Genomic DNA, 15199 nt, shown 5'->3' on the forward strand with positions numbered 1-15199 from the left:
ATATGTGTATGATCAGATTTAGGAGTTGAAAATAATTTATTTTGAGAGTGTTACAAGAAGTAAATGTCACCGATTCGATGGAATGGCCCACAAATTGTCACCCATGAATAAGAGGCGAGCCTTTTACACAGGTGAGGAGTCGCCGTGGCAACCAGCTTTGTTTCGCTCCTAGAATCAAAAGCAAACAATGTTCTCAAGTTATTTCTCAATTTCAGAAACTCCCTCAGGAAAAAGTTGGCTTCAAGCCCACAAAGTTGCCAAGTCTGACTCCTCCTGCAGGGGCACCGGTCGTCTGTATCGGTGTCCTATCTGAGTTTGGCGTGATGCATTTGTGCAATTAAAAACCTGTATCGGCGCACATACATCTTTGCAAAGATGATGAAATCAAGCGCATCACAATAGATCGTGTTTGTAACCGATGGATTTTGCATTAATAGTAAGTGTTACCTCAACGATACAGAAACATTCAAACAGCTCTAATTGTTATTGAATGCTCCGTGATGAAAAGAAAACAAAGAGGACACAAATGCGCTCGCGGCTCGTGAGTTGTGGCTTCTTAAGCGTCCCGTCAGATTAGCCGGGAAGTTTCTGCCGTATCGGCAAAACAGTTCCAAGCTCAAACTGTCCCAATCATAAAACATGAATTAACTGTACAGCTAATGTTCCGACTAACACTAAATAAAATACTAATTTTCATATTCAACTATGATTGACTGACTTCTGGTGTGAAGTCATATATGATGAAGGTTACATATATTTCTTGAGAAATGTTGAAGAAAGGTTATATTTCAAATGACTTAACTAACACCGATATATATCCATTTTTATTATTCAGAGAAAAAAAAGGACTAATGAATTGAGCCAGACGTGCAAATTTTTACAAACATTAATTTGATGCTGTTAAACATATTCATTGTCTCCATCGGAACATGTTCAACAAATGAATAGTTTGCAAAAAGATCCTCTTTAAATCTCATTAAAGAACTCATCACTTCTTTTGGAAAAGTGCGAGAAAACTCGCACAAGCGTGGCTAGAACTTGCAAAATGGACACAAAAAAAGTCTAAGAGAAACACACAAACCACAAGCGCCATCGTGTTCACGCCAATTAAGATGCCGCCATTTGACTGGGCTGCAGCATAATTGAACAGTTTCTCGTTTTGTGTTCACGGAAGAGACAACGGCCGGCGGAACCTGTGGCTGCAGTCGAATACAAGTTGAGAGAGAGGCAATTATTCTTGCTGCCAGAGTCCTTAATAGCAGCGGGGCATAGCTTGCAAATGCACCGGTCTGCTCCAAATTGCTTTCTTTCTTGAGAAATCCAAAATGTGGCCAAATGCTGCACTTAGTGCAGTTCTTCAGTACCTGTGCACATCTTACGGTGAACATACAATTACTCAAACAATAGTGGCGGGGAAAGGAAGTATAAATATACGGTATAATTTTGATTTTTGATCCCTACGTTAAAAAAATAAATAATAATCTACTCTGGAAAAAAAAAAACATTAAAGTAATTAAATTTATCAACAAAACAATCAGGGACACTGAAATTATAAAAAAATAAAAAAATAAAAAAACACTTTAGCCCTATTTTTGTCTAGGCTAGCGCAAATGTAGCACCAAGTGTGGTCTAACTGTGCACCTGGATAGTTTTCACTCGTTTAGTATAATCACAGACGTGCAGAATTTTTGAGCCGTTGTGGGAGTGAACACAACCGGCTTTCTGGCCAACGGAAGCGGCTCCTCTCACTCCCTTTAAAGTCAACGCAGGAGAGATGCACAGTCTTTGACATTACAGAAGCAGAAATAGGCTCGCTAGAGTCCGTGCAGAAGATCGGCTCGATCGATCAAAGTACTGCAAGATTTTTCGTGTCCGTGTATCAAACCTCCCCTCCCCTCACATAGCTGTGCCGTGAACAAGGAGGAGGATTTTTAAAATAAAGTACAATTTTAAATAATAATAATAATTAGGGGTGTCAGGTGATAAAAAAAAAACGTTAATCTTACCTAATTTCATTCAATATTAAACTCATGATTAATCGCAAATTTTATATCTGTTCTAAATGTATAATAATAGAAAAATTCCAAAGTCTTGTTAACATCAAAGTGGGGGGAAATGTTAAACTAATAGAAATATGGCTGCATCTTTGATTGATAGTAATTTCATAATAATTCATAAAATTGAGTTCAAATTAAAAAGATGTACTATTCTGTAAAAATAATAATAATTTAAAAAAAACTAAAACAAGGAGTTCAGGTCATTTTCTGCCATTAGATGGCATAATTGCATTTGGAAGACGTTGGTGACAGCTCAGTGCATTTTTCTTTTCATATTAAGAGCTATCTAATCTTTAACATGAAGTAACTTGTGAAATTCTGCACATTCAAAAAATTGTCAAATACAACTTGACAGTCTCCAAAAATACATGCATTATTATTCAAATGTATTATTGCTCAATTTTGACGTAGACGTGTCTGCTGCAGCTTTCCAAGTAAAGGGCGGACATTAATCATACGTTAAAAATATTAGTGGCGTTAAAGGAACTTTAAATGAACTCAAAATGAACACACTCATTTTTACACACGTAATAATTGCATTCAATGGATTGTTTTTTTTTGGTCATATTTATGAATGAAATCCACCACACTTATCCAAGGAGCTCAAAATCTGTCTGCCTGCATCGCGTTGCAACATCTACGCCACAACTTAGACCTGCTTCGAGCTGGTCTAAAGATGAGTCTAACTTTATGTCATTTCCAAACACGCCTTGTCCTGTTTGTTCATATTGCTCGAAATTGAGACGCTAACAATTCTGTAGTGATTGTGTGTGTGTGCGTGTGCGTGCTTACACACATTCCAGGCTCAAAGCTCATTTCTCATGCAGTTCAGCACGGGTGCCGTTGCTGCAGCTATGCAGGTTGCAGGAGCCTATGAGGTTGTGGTGCAGACAGCCTTCACACGTAGACCTCGGTGCTTTGGGAGCACGTACACACACACACACACACACACACACACACACACACACACACACACACACACACACACACACTCCCTTAAACAGCAGTGGTGCTTATTGGTATTTCTAACAACATCAGCGGGGGAGGAGAGGACACCGAGATTGCAAAGTAAAGGACAGGCGAATACGAGGACGAAGAGGCAATACAATGGAGGCATGCACAAGATGGGAACAAGGGAGGGGAGAGGGGTGTGTGTGTGTGTGGAGGGGGGGGTGTATTCCGAAATGAGCGGAGATGAGCACAGAACGGGAGATAGTTGTAAAATATGCGGAATGAGTCATATGGGAGGAGGCGGGGGGGGGGGGGGGGGGGTTGAGGGAGAGCGAGTTAATAGAGGGGAGCGGAGGGCGTGAAGAAAAGCAATTAGGAGAGGTGAGCGAAGGCCTGTGATGGGAAACAAGTTGTTACACATACAATAGTTTGATGCCATTTCGGACAGAGTTTGGGTGCACATGCTGTGCTCACACTTGAAGCTAAATGGATATTAAGGCCAGTGAAGAAGAGTATTGATCGTCAGCACCTGGAGGCTGAGAGAACATTGAGGCGTCCGAGCCCCACTGGAGAAAATAAAAAAAGGGTGTAATCAGAGCTTCTCTGCAGGCTTGTTGAGGTTCGAGCAAATAAAGATGACAACACAACAAGAATGTCCAATGGATTTGCCTCTACATCAAAACGGAAACAAGCAAAGCATTCTTCTTCTTCTTCGGGATTTTTGTTTTAAGTTCATGCAGAAATGTAAGGGGTGTATTCACTTTTGTGAGATACTGTAATCATGAGTGTATAGTTTTATTATGATTTTCCAGGACTGAAAATAAACCATCGGAATGTCTAAATTCACTACTACTAGTAATAGAAATGTATTAATCACTTCCAGCCCACTGAAGCAACCCCCTTCACTCCCGGCTGTTTTATTGGATTTTGACGGATTTTGCAAGGCTCACATTTAGCACATTTTCCAAATGAAAAGATCTTGCTGATCGAACTGGATTCGTTGATTTTCAGTCTAATGGCTGTCCTCTCCAAAACATTTCAGTGTGTAAGTCATAATATGCAAAATCATCTGTTTAATTGTCAAAATTAGTCAGGCATTTCACAGGGGATCAGTGTCGAGGATGGTTGAGACATTTACGACATTTTTTTCCTCGCTGCATTGCAAAGGAAAATATTGGCTGTAGCGTGGATAAAAAACAAACAGAGCAGCGTATGGATGGCCAAGAGAATGAGGACGATGGCCAAGAGGGGGAAGATGACGATTGAAAGTGTTACGGTAGATATAATTTGAGTTATAAATTTTTTGTTATTCATAAATAAACAAAATTCGGCTTACACTTTGTTTTGTTGCACTCTAATGTGTATGTAACTTTGTGTGGGGGAAAAAACTGTTGCAATTTCCTTAACCGTGAATGGAGTATGTCAAACCGCAAACTTTAAAAACTGCTCTTGAAAAATCCTCCCCCCTCTGTTTTATATATAATTGTACTTAATTGTGTTAGTGTTAATCATTTTTGACTTGCAGTGCTCACACAATGCCAAAGGGATGATGCATTATGGGGGCACTAACATAGAAATGGGATTTTGACACATAGAGAGATGTGAGCTTTTGCAGATGATCCATGGTGTTGTGCAAAATCATCCAAGTTACTTTTGGCCAAAGCACTAAATGAATGCAAATGATCCAAAGCAACTGAGAAGGATCTTTGCAATGTTTGGGAAAGGAACTTGGAGTGAAGCATGTGTGACCAGTTTTGGGATAAATATGTGCTTTTGCTTATGAACTGAGGTCGTGCATAAATATACATCTGTTTGGCCAAATGAACTTGCAGTTTTGAAAATGTCATTTCAGTTTCAAGAAATGTGCCAAAAGTATGGAGAAAAACTGAAAATTACGTTCCATATTTCATTCACACAAGGTGTAAAACGTTGACCAGCAGCAGCAAACATTTCCACTTTTCAGCTCTGCGCCGCCACATTTCCAAACACAACAGGTTTGTTTTTTTCAAGTTCCCCGACATTGCTAGACCTCCAAGAAATGGACGTTTTCGCCCGTTGCGACATGCATTAGTAATGGCCAGCATGCAAAATAGATCAGATGTGCAACTTCACTGAGTGGCAGTGCAGGTTGTGGCTCAAAATAACAGATTTGTAGATGAGACATGTGATGTGCCTCTGAGTTGACACTATCTAACCCTGAAAGCGTCAGCATTTGCCTGGCTCGTACCAGCACTTTTGGCACACACACACAAGACAGAACGACGGGTGTGTCATCGATGTGTTTACTTTTTCCTTTTCCCTGCAGGGAATGTTTGGCTTTGATAAGACAAGAAACTGTCTGTTAGCTCATCTCTTACGGTATGCCTCGTATTCTACTGTTTCTTTAGGCTTGACAGACAGATAGACGGGTGAATGGATAGGTGGATAGAGTCGGTTGTCGGTTGTATGGATGGGCGGACGGAGGGATAGATAGATAGATAGATAGATAGATAGATAGATAGATAGATAGATAGATAGATAGATAGATAGATAGATAGATAGATAGATAGATAGATAGATAGATAGATGGATAGATAGATGGATGGATGGATGGATGGATGGATGGATGGATAGATAGATAGAGAAAGAGAGAGAGAGGGTGGGAGGGACGGATATATAGAGAGAGTGACAGAGAGAGAGAGAAATAGATAGATAGATAGATAGATAGATAGATAGATAGATAGATAGATAGATAGATAGATAGATAGATAGATAGATAGATAGATAGATAGATAGATAGATAGATAGATGGATGGATGGATAGATGGATGGATGGATGGATGGATGGATGGATGGATGGATAGATAGATAGATAGATAGATAGATAGATAGATGGATGGATAGATGGATGGATGGATGGATGGATGGATAGATAGATAGAGAAAGAGAGAGAGAGGGTGGGAGGGACGGATATATAGAGAGAGTGACAGAGAGAGAGAGAAATAGATAGATAGATAGATAGATAGATAGATAGATAGATAGATAGATAGATAGATAGATAGATAGATAGATAGATAGATAGATAGATAGATAGATAGATAGATAGATAGATAGATAGATAGATAGATAGATAGATAGGGAGGGAGAGAGAGGGGGTGGATGAATAGATAGATAGAGAGAGAGAGAGAGAGAGGGAGGGAGGGAGGGATATATATATAGAGAGAGAAATAGATAGATAGATAGGGAGGGATGGAGGGATGGAGGGAGGGAGTGAGGGAGGGAGGGAGGGAGAGAGAGAGGGGGGATGGATGGATGGATAGATAGATAGATAGAGAGAGAGGGAGGGAGGGATGGATATAGAGAGAGAGTGACAGAGAGAGAGAGAAATAGAGAGATAGATAGATAGATAGATAGATAGATAGATAGATAGATAGATAGATAGATAGATAGATAGATAGATAGATAGATAGATAGATAGATAGATAGATAGATAGATAGATAGATAGATAGATAGGGAGGGAGGGAGGCAGGGAGAGAGAGAGGGGGGATGAATGATGGATGGATAGATAGATAGAGAGAGAGAGGGGGAGGGAGGGAGAGATCGATATAGAGAAAGAGAGAGAGTGACAGAGAGAGAGAGAGAGAGAGAGAGAGAGAGAGAGAGAGAGAGAGAGAGAGAAATAGATAGATAGATAGATAGACTCTGATGAATTCTTCTGCTTCCCCTCCTCATTCAAGCACTCCGAGTGTGCATGCATAACAAAGTGCGGGTTGTATATCAGTCCGTGAGCTCGTTTGCGACTTAATCCATACGAGGAATAATTGAATGGCCTCGGCAGGCTCGCTAGCTGGCCGGGAGTCGGCCTTGCTTTAGTTGCCAAAGTTCACTTCACGTGTCGGGCTTCTTTTTCCCATTACATTCATGATTGTGACTTTGCAGCAGCTGCTGACAAATGATGCTGAGGACAGACCAGGTGAGTCTTGCAAAGCCAGAGACTGACATAGTCATCTGGGGGCCAAAGGATGCTGTGTTTTTCATATAAATGGTTTATTTTCCACTTGTTTTACTCACAATTGCATTTTTTTTTCAGTCGATTAACTTGAAATAAAGATGGGGGGGAAGGGGCATTTTTAGTGTGACTAGGTGCAAGAATTAAGACCAAAAATAATAATAATGTTGTAAGAAAACTTTATCAATCGCTTTTTAAGAGACTTTTGGGGGCCCCAGGCAACTTGCCTCATGATAGGTCTGCCCCTGTGTATACATGCTGACCACAAACTGAAATGCAAATGACTGCAATGAATGCCATCAACCTGGCATCCTGTGAAAATGGTAAATAATTCCAGCGAGGATGGAGCATATATTGCGTTTGCAAATTGACACGGCATTGCGGCGGCGCGCTTGAATTTGAAAACGCTTTTTTCGCTGTATATTTGTCCTAAAAATAACCGTCTGTGCATCTGTGCGTGTCTTTCGGCATGCACTAGCTCGCCCCCATGTGTCACCCCAAGAACGTGCAACATGCAGAGAGCTACTTCATCTACATGCATTTTTTTTTTTTAAATAGGATTGTTGATGTTTTTTAGTTGGTTTGTCGTTGTCTACGTATGTGGCACAATAAAGCAATAGTTGGCGTTTGAATGACTCAAATGTGACAAATCTAAGCTTGCAATTAATGTGAGCTGATTTTCCTTGAAGCAATAAGAATTGTCGTTGACATAGCAAGCAAACAGAACATTCTTGCCTTGTTTTGACTAATACTGTCCTTGTAAACAATGATGCAGATATTTCATTTTCTAGTCATTATAGTTTGTACGTGTGTTGCATTATTCCTTATTATGAATATATTATGAAAAAGTGACTTTTTGTTTGTATTCATATTTTGGTCTCCGATTGTCTCTCCACCAATCAAGTTTGACATCACGTACACCGAGTAAACTTGTTATCTTGATGAGGGAGCCATTCAAATTGTGTTACATTTACACTGTAAAAAAAAAAAAGGTTGTAGAATTCAGAGAATTTCTGTAAAATCGTGACATTAAAAAAGGAAATACAAAAACAATGAAGCATTGTGTAATTGACACTCTCCGAACCAAACACAACTGTTAAGTTGACAGTAAGAAAATGTTAAAAAAATAATAATAATAATAATAATAATAATAATATTTTGAATTCACAATTTACTGTCAATTTCAGTCATAAGCACACCATTCTAATTAAATTACTTTTATTAGCTTTATTTCATAAATAATAATAATTAATTTAAAAAAATCTCCCTTTCAAACAGAGTGTGTTAGTTAGCTGGCCAAAGACAACATCCGCTACTTATGGTATTTTATTCATTAAATTGTGCTTTATGTTTCTCAAGCATGTCAATAACTTGCAAAAGTCTCCAGAAAATTGCTCCATGGTTTACAGCCAGCCTCAGAATTATATCACACAAGTTTGGTGAAAATTAATAGACTGTTTTATTTTTTAGTCTTTTACTGTGACCAACCTCCTATTATTGCCCCAGTCATCATGGTAATGAAAGTCATAAAATGAATTAAAGGGGGGGAGGGGGGGTAAAGCACAGTATGACTCCTGTAATCAGAGATTGATCTACATACTGTTGCAAATGTTTGTTACTTTCGAAACGACATTTATGAAAACGCATGCACACATTTGTTTTTGTTACATCAATGTGAGGCTCGCTCCATGAATAATTATGTGCATTACATAATCAGACCTTGAACATTTTAGTGACGACTACAGATGTACACGAAACCTCTGTAGGCTCTCAACGTCCTGGCCCTTTAAAAGAGCACAATGGAGTCTGCTTGCTTGGAACAAATAGTCACAATAGTGCATACATTCTGACGGAGTTGACAAACTGGAATGGATTGAGTGTGCCTTCCTCAAGCAGCAGCTCATGCACAGTCACAACACAGGGTGGGCTGACAAGTGAAACAGACAGGATGAAGAGCGCGTAGGGATTTTCCAGCTGGGGGGGAAGATATTTTGCTGGAACTGGGAAACGCATTTTGTGCCTGCAGTTGATTTACCAGCTGCCATATCCGTTCGGGGGGGGGGGGGGGGGCTGGTTTTGTTGCTCGGTGCTAGCTACCTTTGGCCATAAATCTCTCGACACAGATAACGAGGGAGACGCGCGGCGCTCATGTCCACGCACAGCTAAGCTGCCGCGCAATATAGATGCACACGCACCGTACTGTATGTTATATATATCGAAATCAAGAAGCTCAGATACCACAGCAACAAGCTGTCGTAGTCCCGATGAAACAATAGCAGGAAGTTGTTTTCAGGGGTTGGACAACCAATTTGGGTACTGGGTACATTAATTGGACAATGTACAGTGGTACCTGACATACGAGCTTAATTTGTTCTTTGACAACGCTCGCAACGTCAAACATTCATCTAAAATCATCTTTCACCTATGAAATGAATGGAAATGCCATTAATCCGTTCCAGCCACCCAAAACTTTAGAAAAATAGCACTCTATAATATTATATTTTTTATACAATAATGAGATATATTTAAAAAATGTAAATAAAAAAAAGAATCAAACTGTTTTGTCACACAATGCATGTTGTGTTGCTCATTATGCATGCTTGGGCCACCTGGGGGCAGTATCAGACAGCCATATGGCTACACAGTGTACTTACATTAGTCATTCTTCGCAGAGGATAAAGAACATATGCCTGTGACTATTGTTACTGTTTTTTTTTATTGTGTGTGTTTTTTTTTACTTTATTGGCTACATGTGTTGGTGCAACGTTTGTGTTCAAATACCCATCGATTAACTCATTCAGTACCAGCCATTTTTGGACCCTCCTTTACCCTAACACTCTGATTTATTTATTTATTTATTTATTTTAATGTAAATAACTATCTGGGACAGGAATGAATGTCTGGCCTCTGAAAAAAAACCATATAAATACGTATTTGTTAAATTAGCAGGTAATAACACCACCACATTGATGATTAATGCTAGTATGGAGTTTACATTGTATGACCACTCAACCTGAACGAGGACAGATAAAAAAATAAATAATAATTATAAACTTTTTCCTCTGAATGTAATATTCCGGTGCACTACAAACCCAGCAACACCTTCAAACAAAAAAAACGGGTTCACCCTAAAGAAAAAAATCCCTCGACGCAAACTCAGCAATGTTGCTTATGCAGCGCAGTGACCTCTACAGTTGAGGGCAGCCTCTTCGGTCCAGTGTGCACTTCATTTGCATATCAAAGAGAAGGGGGCATTCCTTTGAGGACAACAATGTCCAAATCTCAGACAGAGAGGATGGATGGTTTGAGAGACAAGCACAACTCCTACATAAGCAACACCCAGATGGGGTGTTTATCAGCTATCTTCAAAGTGTGGCTAGTCAATTTGATTTGGCTCATGTTTATTTATAATACCATAAACATTGTGTGCATCTCATTAATTCCCTTACTCACCATTTCAATAAAGACTCATTATTAATTACATTTATTAGGCCACTACGATGAATACTAATAAAATAATATTTTTGAATATGTCAATTTGAAGCATTGTATAACATTCTATAGGTAACATAACATTACATTAAGATAATTCCAGAAATGTCATACATGCTAATGCAAAATCGTAGTGTTAGTTTGTATTTGCTGCGCCGCATTACACTGAGAGCTGTTTCTAACATTTGGGAGAATTTAGCTACCTTAATCAGTCAAGATATTGGAAGCAGAAATTCTAAAACCACATTAATAAACCATAAAAACCTCTTTGGCATTTGTAAACTAATCATTTTTGTACGGGATCTCATTAAACTGCTCATATGTGCCTTAAGTTGTGGGCCGCGGGAGCGTGTTTTTACCAGCTTAGCTCTGCAGCTATTGAATGTACCAGTTCAGTCAGATTTAAAAGTCAATCAATTAGCCAATAAGGAGGCCAATACTATGCAAGTGTGGCCCGTAACATTGATTGCACACTTCCTCTTGCAAAAACAAGGATTAACTGGCAGCATATAATTGTACCAACTTTCTATTAATGCTATTAATGAACCATTTTGATAGATAGATAGATAGATAGATAGATAGATAGATAGATAGATAGATAGATAGATAGATAGATAGATAGATAGATAGATAGATAGATAGATAGATAGATAGATAGATAGATAGATAGATAGATAGATAGATAGATAGATAGATAGATAGATAGATAGATAGATAGATAGATAGATAGATAGATAGATAGATAGATAGATAGATAGATAGATAGATAGATAGATAGATAGATAGATAGTCCTAGTTAAAGTGTGGGGGGAAATGAAGACGCATATTCCTGAAAACTGCAAGTGGTTCAACTCTTGCCTTGACCACCCCGAACCCGCCTCCAGGCTTGTTGGAGCATGCTGACCTCGTCACTGTGAATTTCCACACTGTGAGACCATATGGCATGAGAATGTATGCTACTCACAAGCGAACTGTGAAAATAGTGGTCAGCGAGTAGAGCAGGTTTTTAGTCACGCTGGGGTGGATGTCTAGTATGAATAGTTCCAAAATAAGCCCCCCCCCCCACCCCCCACCCCCCAAAAAAGCCTGCTACATTACACAATGCATTGTAAAAGCTGCAATGCATTGTGGAAGGTGGTGGCCATTTAGGGCTAGCCACATAACAACATTGAACGTAAACATTCTGTACCTGAAAATGCTGATTTTATAGCAAAATCCATTTCATCATCATAAAATTAAAATTAACAATACACGAAACTATACATAATTATCATCATTAAATAAGGCATATATATATCAATATAAATATATTACCAAATATAAACAAGGTCTTCAGACTCCCCAAAGTTCTAACCAAACATGGTGAAGCATCATTTAGCTGTTATGCCGCACACCAATGGAATTTCCTGGCAATAGATATGAAGTCAACCCTAAATTTATGTTTTTTTATGTCCAGGTCAAAAACTTGTATTTATTTATTTTATTTTCACTCTCATGCTTACATCAAGCTCTTGGGGGGGAACTTTTGTATCTTTTACTTGCACTTTATCTTATTTGAGTAATTTCAGTAAACTGCTTTTTATTTCTGTTAAAAAAAATGTAATTATTTTATAATTTAATCATTTAAAGCACACTGTTACCTTGTGTATGAAATTTGCTACATAAATAACACTGCCTTGTCTACAAATGACAAACCATAACAACTGCTCCAAAGGCAGCATTTAAAGCTCCATTGATGTTTTTGTCCTGTTAGATATGACAGTATCTCCCCTAACGCATTTTCACATCTATTTGTCCGTATGTATTAATACCATTTCTGACCTGTTCAAAATGTTGACTTACTAATGTTACACAGAAGTCCGTTTTAAACTTTAAACACCACCAACAACTTTCAACGAGACGGCAACAAGGATTTGAAGTTGAAATTAAAACCCCTCTGGTGTTTTGTGCCAGGAATAGAAGCTGCCATGTCTCAGTAAGAGGGCCACTCTGCTAACCCATGTGAGCACCTTGAAGCCTTGTGGCAAGTATGAATGTTTAATTAGCGCATTGCAGCTCTCAATATTTGATTACAACGTTACAGGTGGCACAGAGTACGACGCTGTCGAGTATTCCTGTTGATGACAACGGCGATTTGGAGTCAAGAACACCATAACAGTGTGTTTTGGGCAAGTCGCAAGCACACATACTGCCGAAATCCTTCCAATGCACTTGAGCAAGAGCCCTGAGCTGAATCTGAAGTGGCAAGCGTACACACTCCCACAGCCACAAACATCTTGTTGTGTCATGACCTTACAAGTTGGGTCACTGCGACCTGTTCTTCAGCGTGAGTCAGCACAGAGCGCAACATCTGTGCCTCAGTCATACAAACACCTCAGGGCTCTATTTTTTTTTGGGGTGGGGGGGGTTAGATACTGCATGTGTGAGACGTACGTCTGATAGAAGACTTCAGGAGATGCGCAGCGGCTTGAGAAAATAAATGTTTACAACTGCAAGACCAAGAAGGTTGGACGCACAAAAGATTTTTTGTTCGGATGTTAACTGTGGCGACGATCTGAAGAGAGGGTTTTTTTTCCACAATATTACAGTGGGAATATAAAATGTTGAATATGATATAGAGCAAGGGTCTGCAACCTGTGGCTCTCTGTGGATCGCTAAAAAAAAGTTGTAGTAGAAATTAATCATTTTTATACCTATTTATTTTTATTTTTTTTAGATTCAATAATATTTAAATGACTTAATGATTTAGATCTTAAAAAATGAATAATTAAATGTTCAGAAAATGTCAGAGTTAAGTTAAGTTTAGGTTGTCAGAAAAAGAGAGATGAAAGGTAAATGAAAAGGTTTTTAAAAATTACCTGAAAATGTCCAAAAAGGATGAGGAAAAGCAGAAAATTACCATAAAATGTCCATTAAATTGCCAAAATGTTAGAGAATTGAATGAAGAAAAGGCAGAAAAGAAAAATTTCAAAACGTAACCATAATATGTCCAAAAACAAAACAATAAAGACAGAAAATTATCACAAAATAAATGTCTTTGGGGAATTGCCCATAAAAAAGAAGCCAGAAATTGTATTTTAAAAAGTAACCATAAAATGTCAAAAAAACAATAGAAGAAGTCCTGAAAATTAACATAAAATATCCACAAAATTGCACACAAAAAAAGTCATTACATTTATTTATTTTTAAAAGGCAGAAAAGAAAATCTTTAAAAACTCCCTTTACAATGTCCAAAACAAAAGAATAAATCCTGAAAATTGCAACAATTACAAAAGTGGCAGAAAAAAGGCAGAAAAAAATAAAAAATGTTTCCCATAAAATATTCCAAAAAAGAAGAGGCAGAAAATTACCGTATTAAGTCCATAAAATTATTTTTCTTCTGACTAAACAGCCATGCTGTACTTATTCCAAAAATAAATACATTTGAAATCAACACCAAAGGCTCATGGATTAAATGAATTGACAAAAACAAAGGACATTTTCGCTATAATAATAATGACTACAGTACATTATATTGCCCGTCAGTCAACCTCAGTCGAACGTGTTCCCTCTGGAGACCTTGAGTGTCACCAAATGATTGGCCACGGGTGGGGGAGGGGCATTGCTAACAACCTTGATCTTTTTTGTTGACAACATGATGACTTCTAGCCTTCCATTCTTGTGAAGTACAGCACACACACACACACACGAGCACACGAGCACTGGAGCCTACCTCAACTCATTCTCATGCAATGGACTGGAACTAACTTACACATTCCTGCGGGCTGTCTCTCTCTCTCTCTCTCTCTCTCTCTCTCTCTCTCTCTCTCACCCACACTCACACGGGGGGAAAGGGACACAATACACAATGTCTCCACACGGACGCTATCATATCTGACCCACAAAATGCCTTTTTAGCCTCATAAATGAATCAATTTGGGGTGCTTTTGCACAGCCGGCAGCGAGCAAGCCACAATGCTACACACGCTATTATTATCAGAGGCTCCTGGACAAAGTGCATATATTCGACTTTGTTTCAAACCATAGGAAATTGCTTACAGGGTGGAAAATGGAATATGCAACCTTTTTAAGTACAATATTGTACTTGATGTTGAATTTCAGTATTATGAACCGCATCTTGTGTATGTGGATTACATTTTTGCCATTTTACTCATTAGTTACAATGTCACTAAATGTCACTGCTGCAGAATACTCTCCTGCCTTTAAATATGTTTGCCTTGGAATGATACTGTCCCATCTAGGGCAGTAAAATACACACAGTGCTGTTTATAAACACACACACAAACACTTTTGACGGTCCAGCAAAGTGACAGGCCAAGCCCTGCGACACCCCCCCCCCCCCCCCCCCCCATCGTCCTTTTAGATGGATGATCCCATTCTCACCATTTGATTTTTTTGGGGCTAAGTCTCTCTGAGTGAAATGTTCCTCTCGCATCTCGATTTCCTTTTCCTGTCCTCAGTTCTTATCTGCGGGAGGACCTCATTTCGCTGCCTCTGCTGTCTTCATTCTCAATCTTGCCTCGGATTGAGGAAGAAGCTCCAGTGTGTGTGCGTAAATGGGTGGGCAGTTGATGGGAGAGCAAAATGGGCCGCGCAAGGAGGACTGAGGAGAAATTAGTGCGCGTGACCTCCTTTTAGAGGCTGCACAACAGAGTGGTCGTTGCAAAGCACTCAGGCGTCCATCGACCGTTCAGCCATCGATCTGCCAAT

This window comes from Leptonotus elevatus, chromosome 12 (assembly GCF_054856555.1).
Source record: "Leptonotus elevatus isolate MCC_2025b chromosome 12, RoL_Lele_1.0, whole genome shotgun sequence".
Lineage (NCBI taxonomy): Eukaryota > Metazoa > Chordata > Actinopteri > Syngnathiformes > Syngnathidae > Leptonotus > Leptonotus elevatus.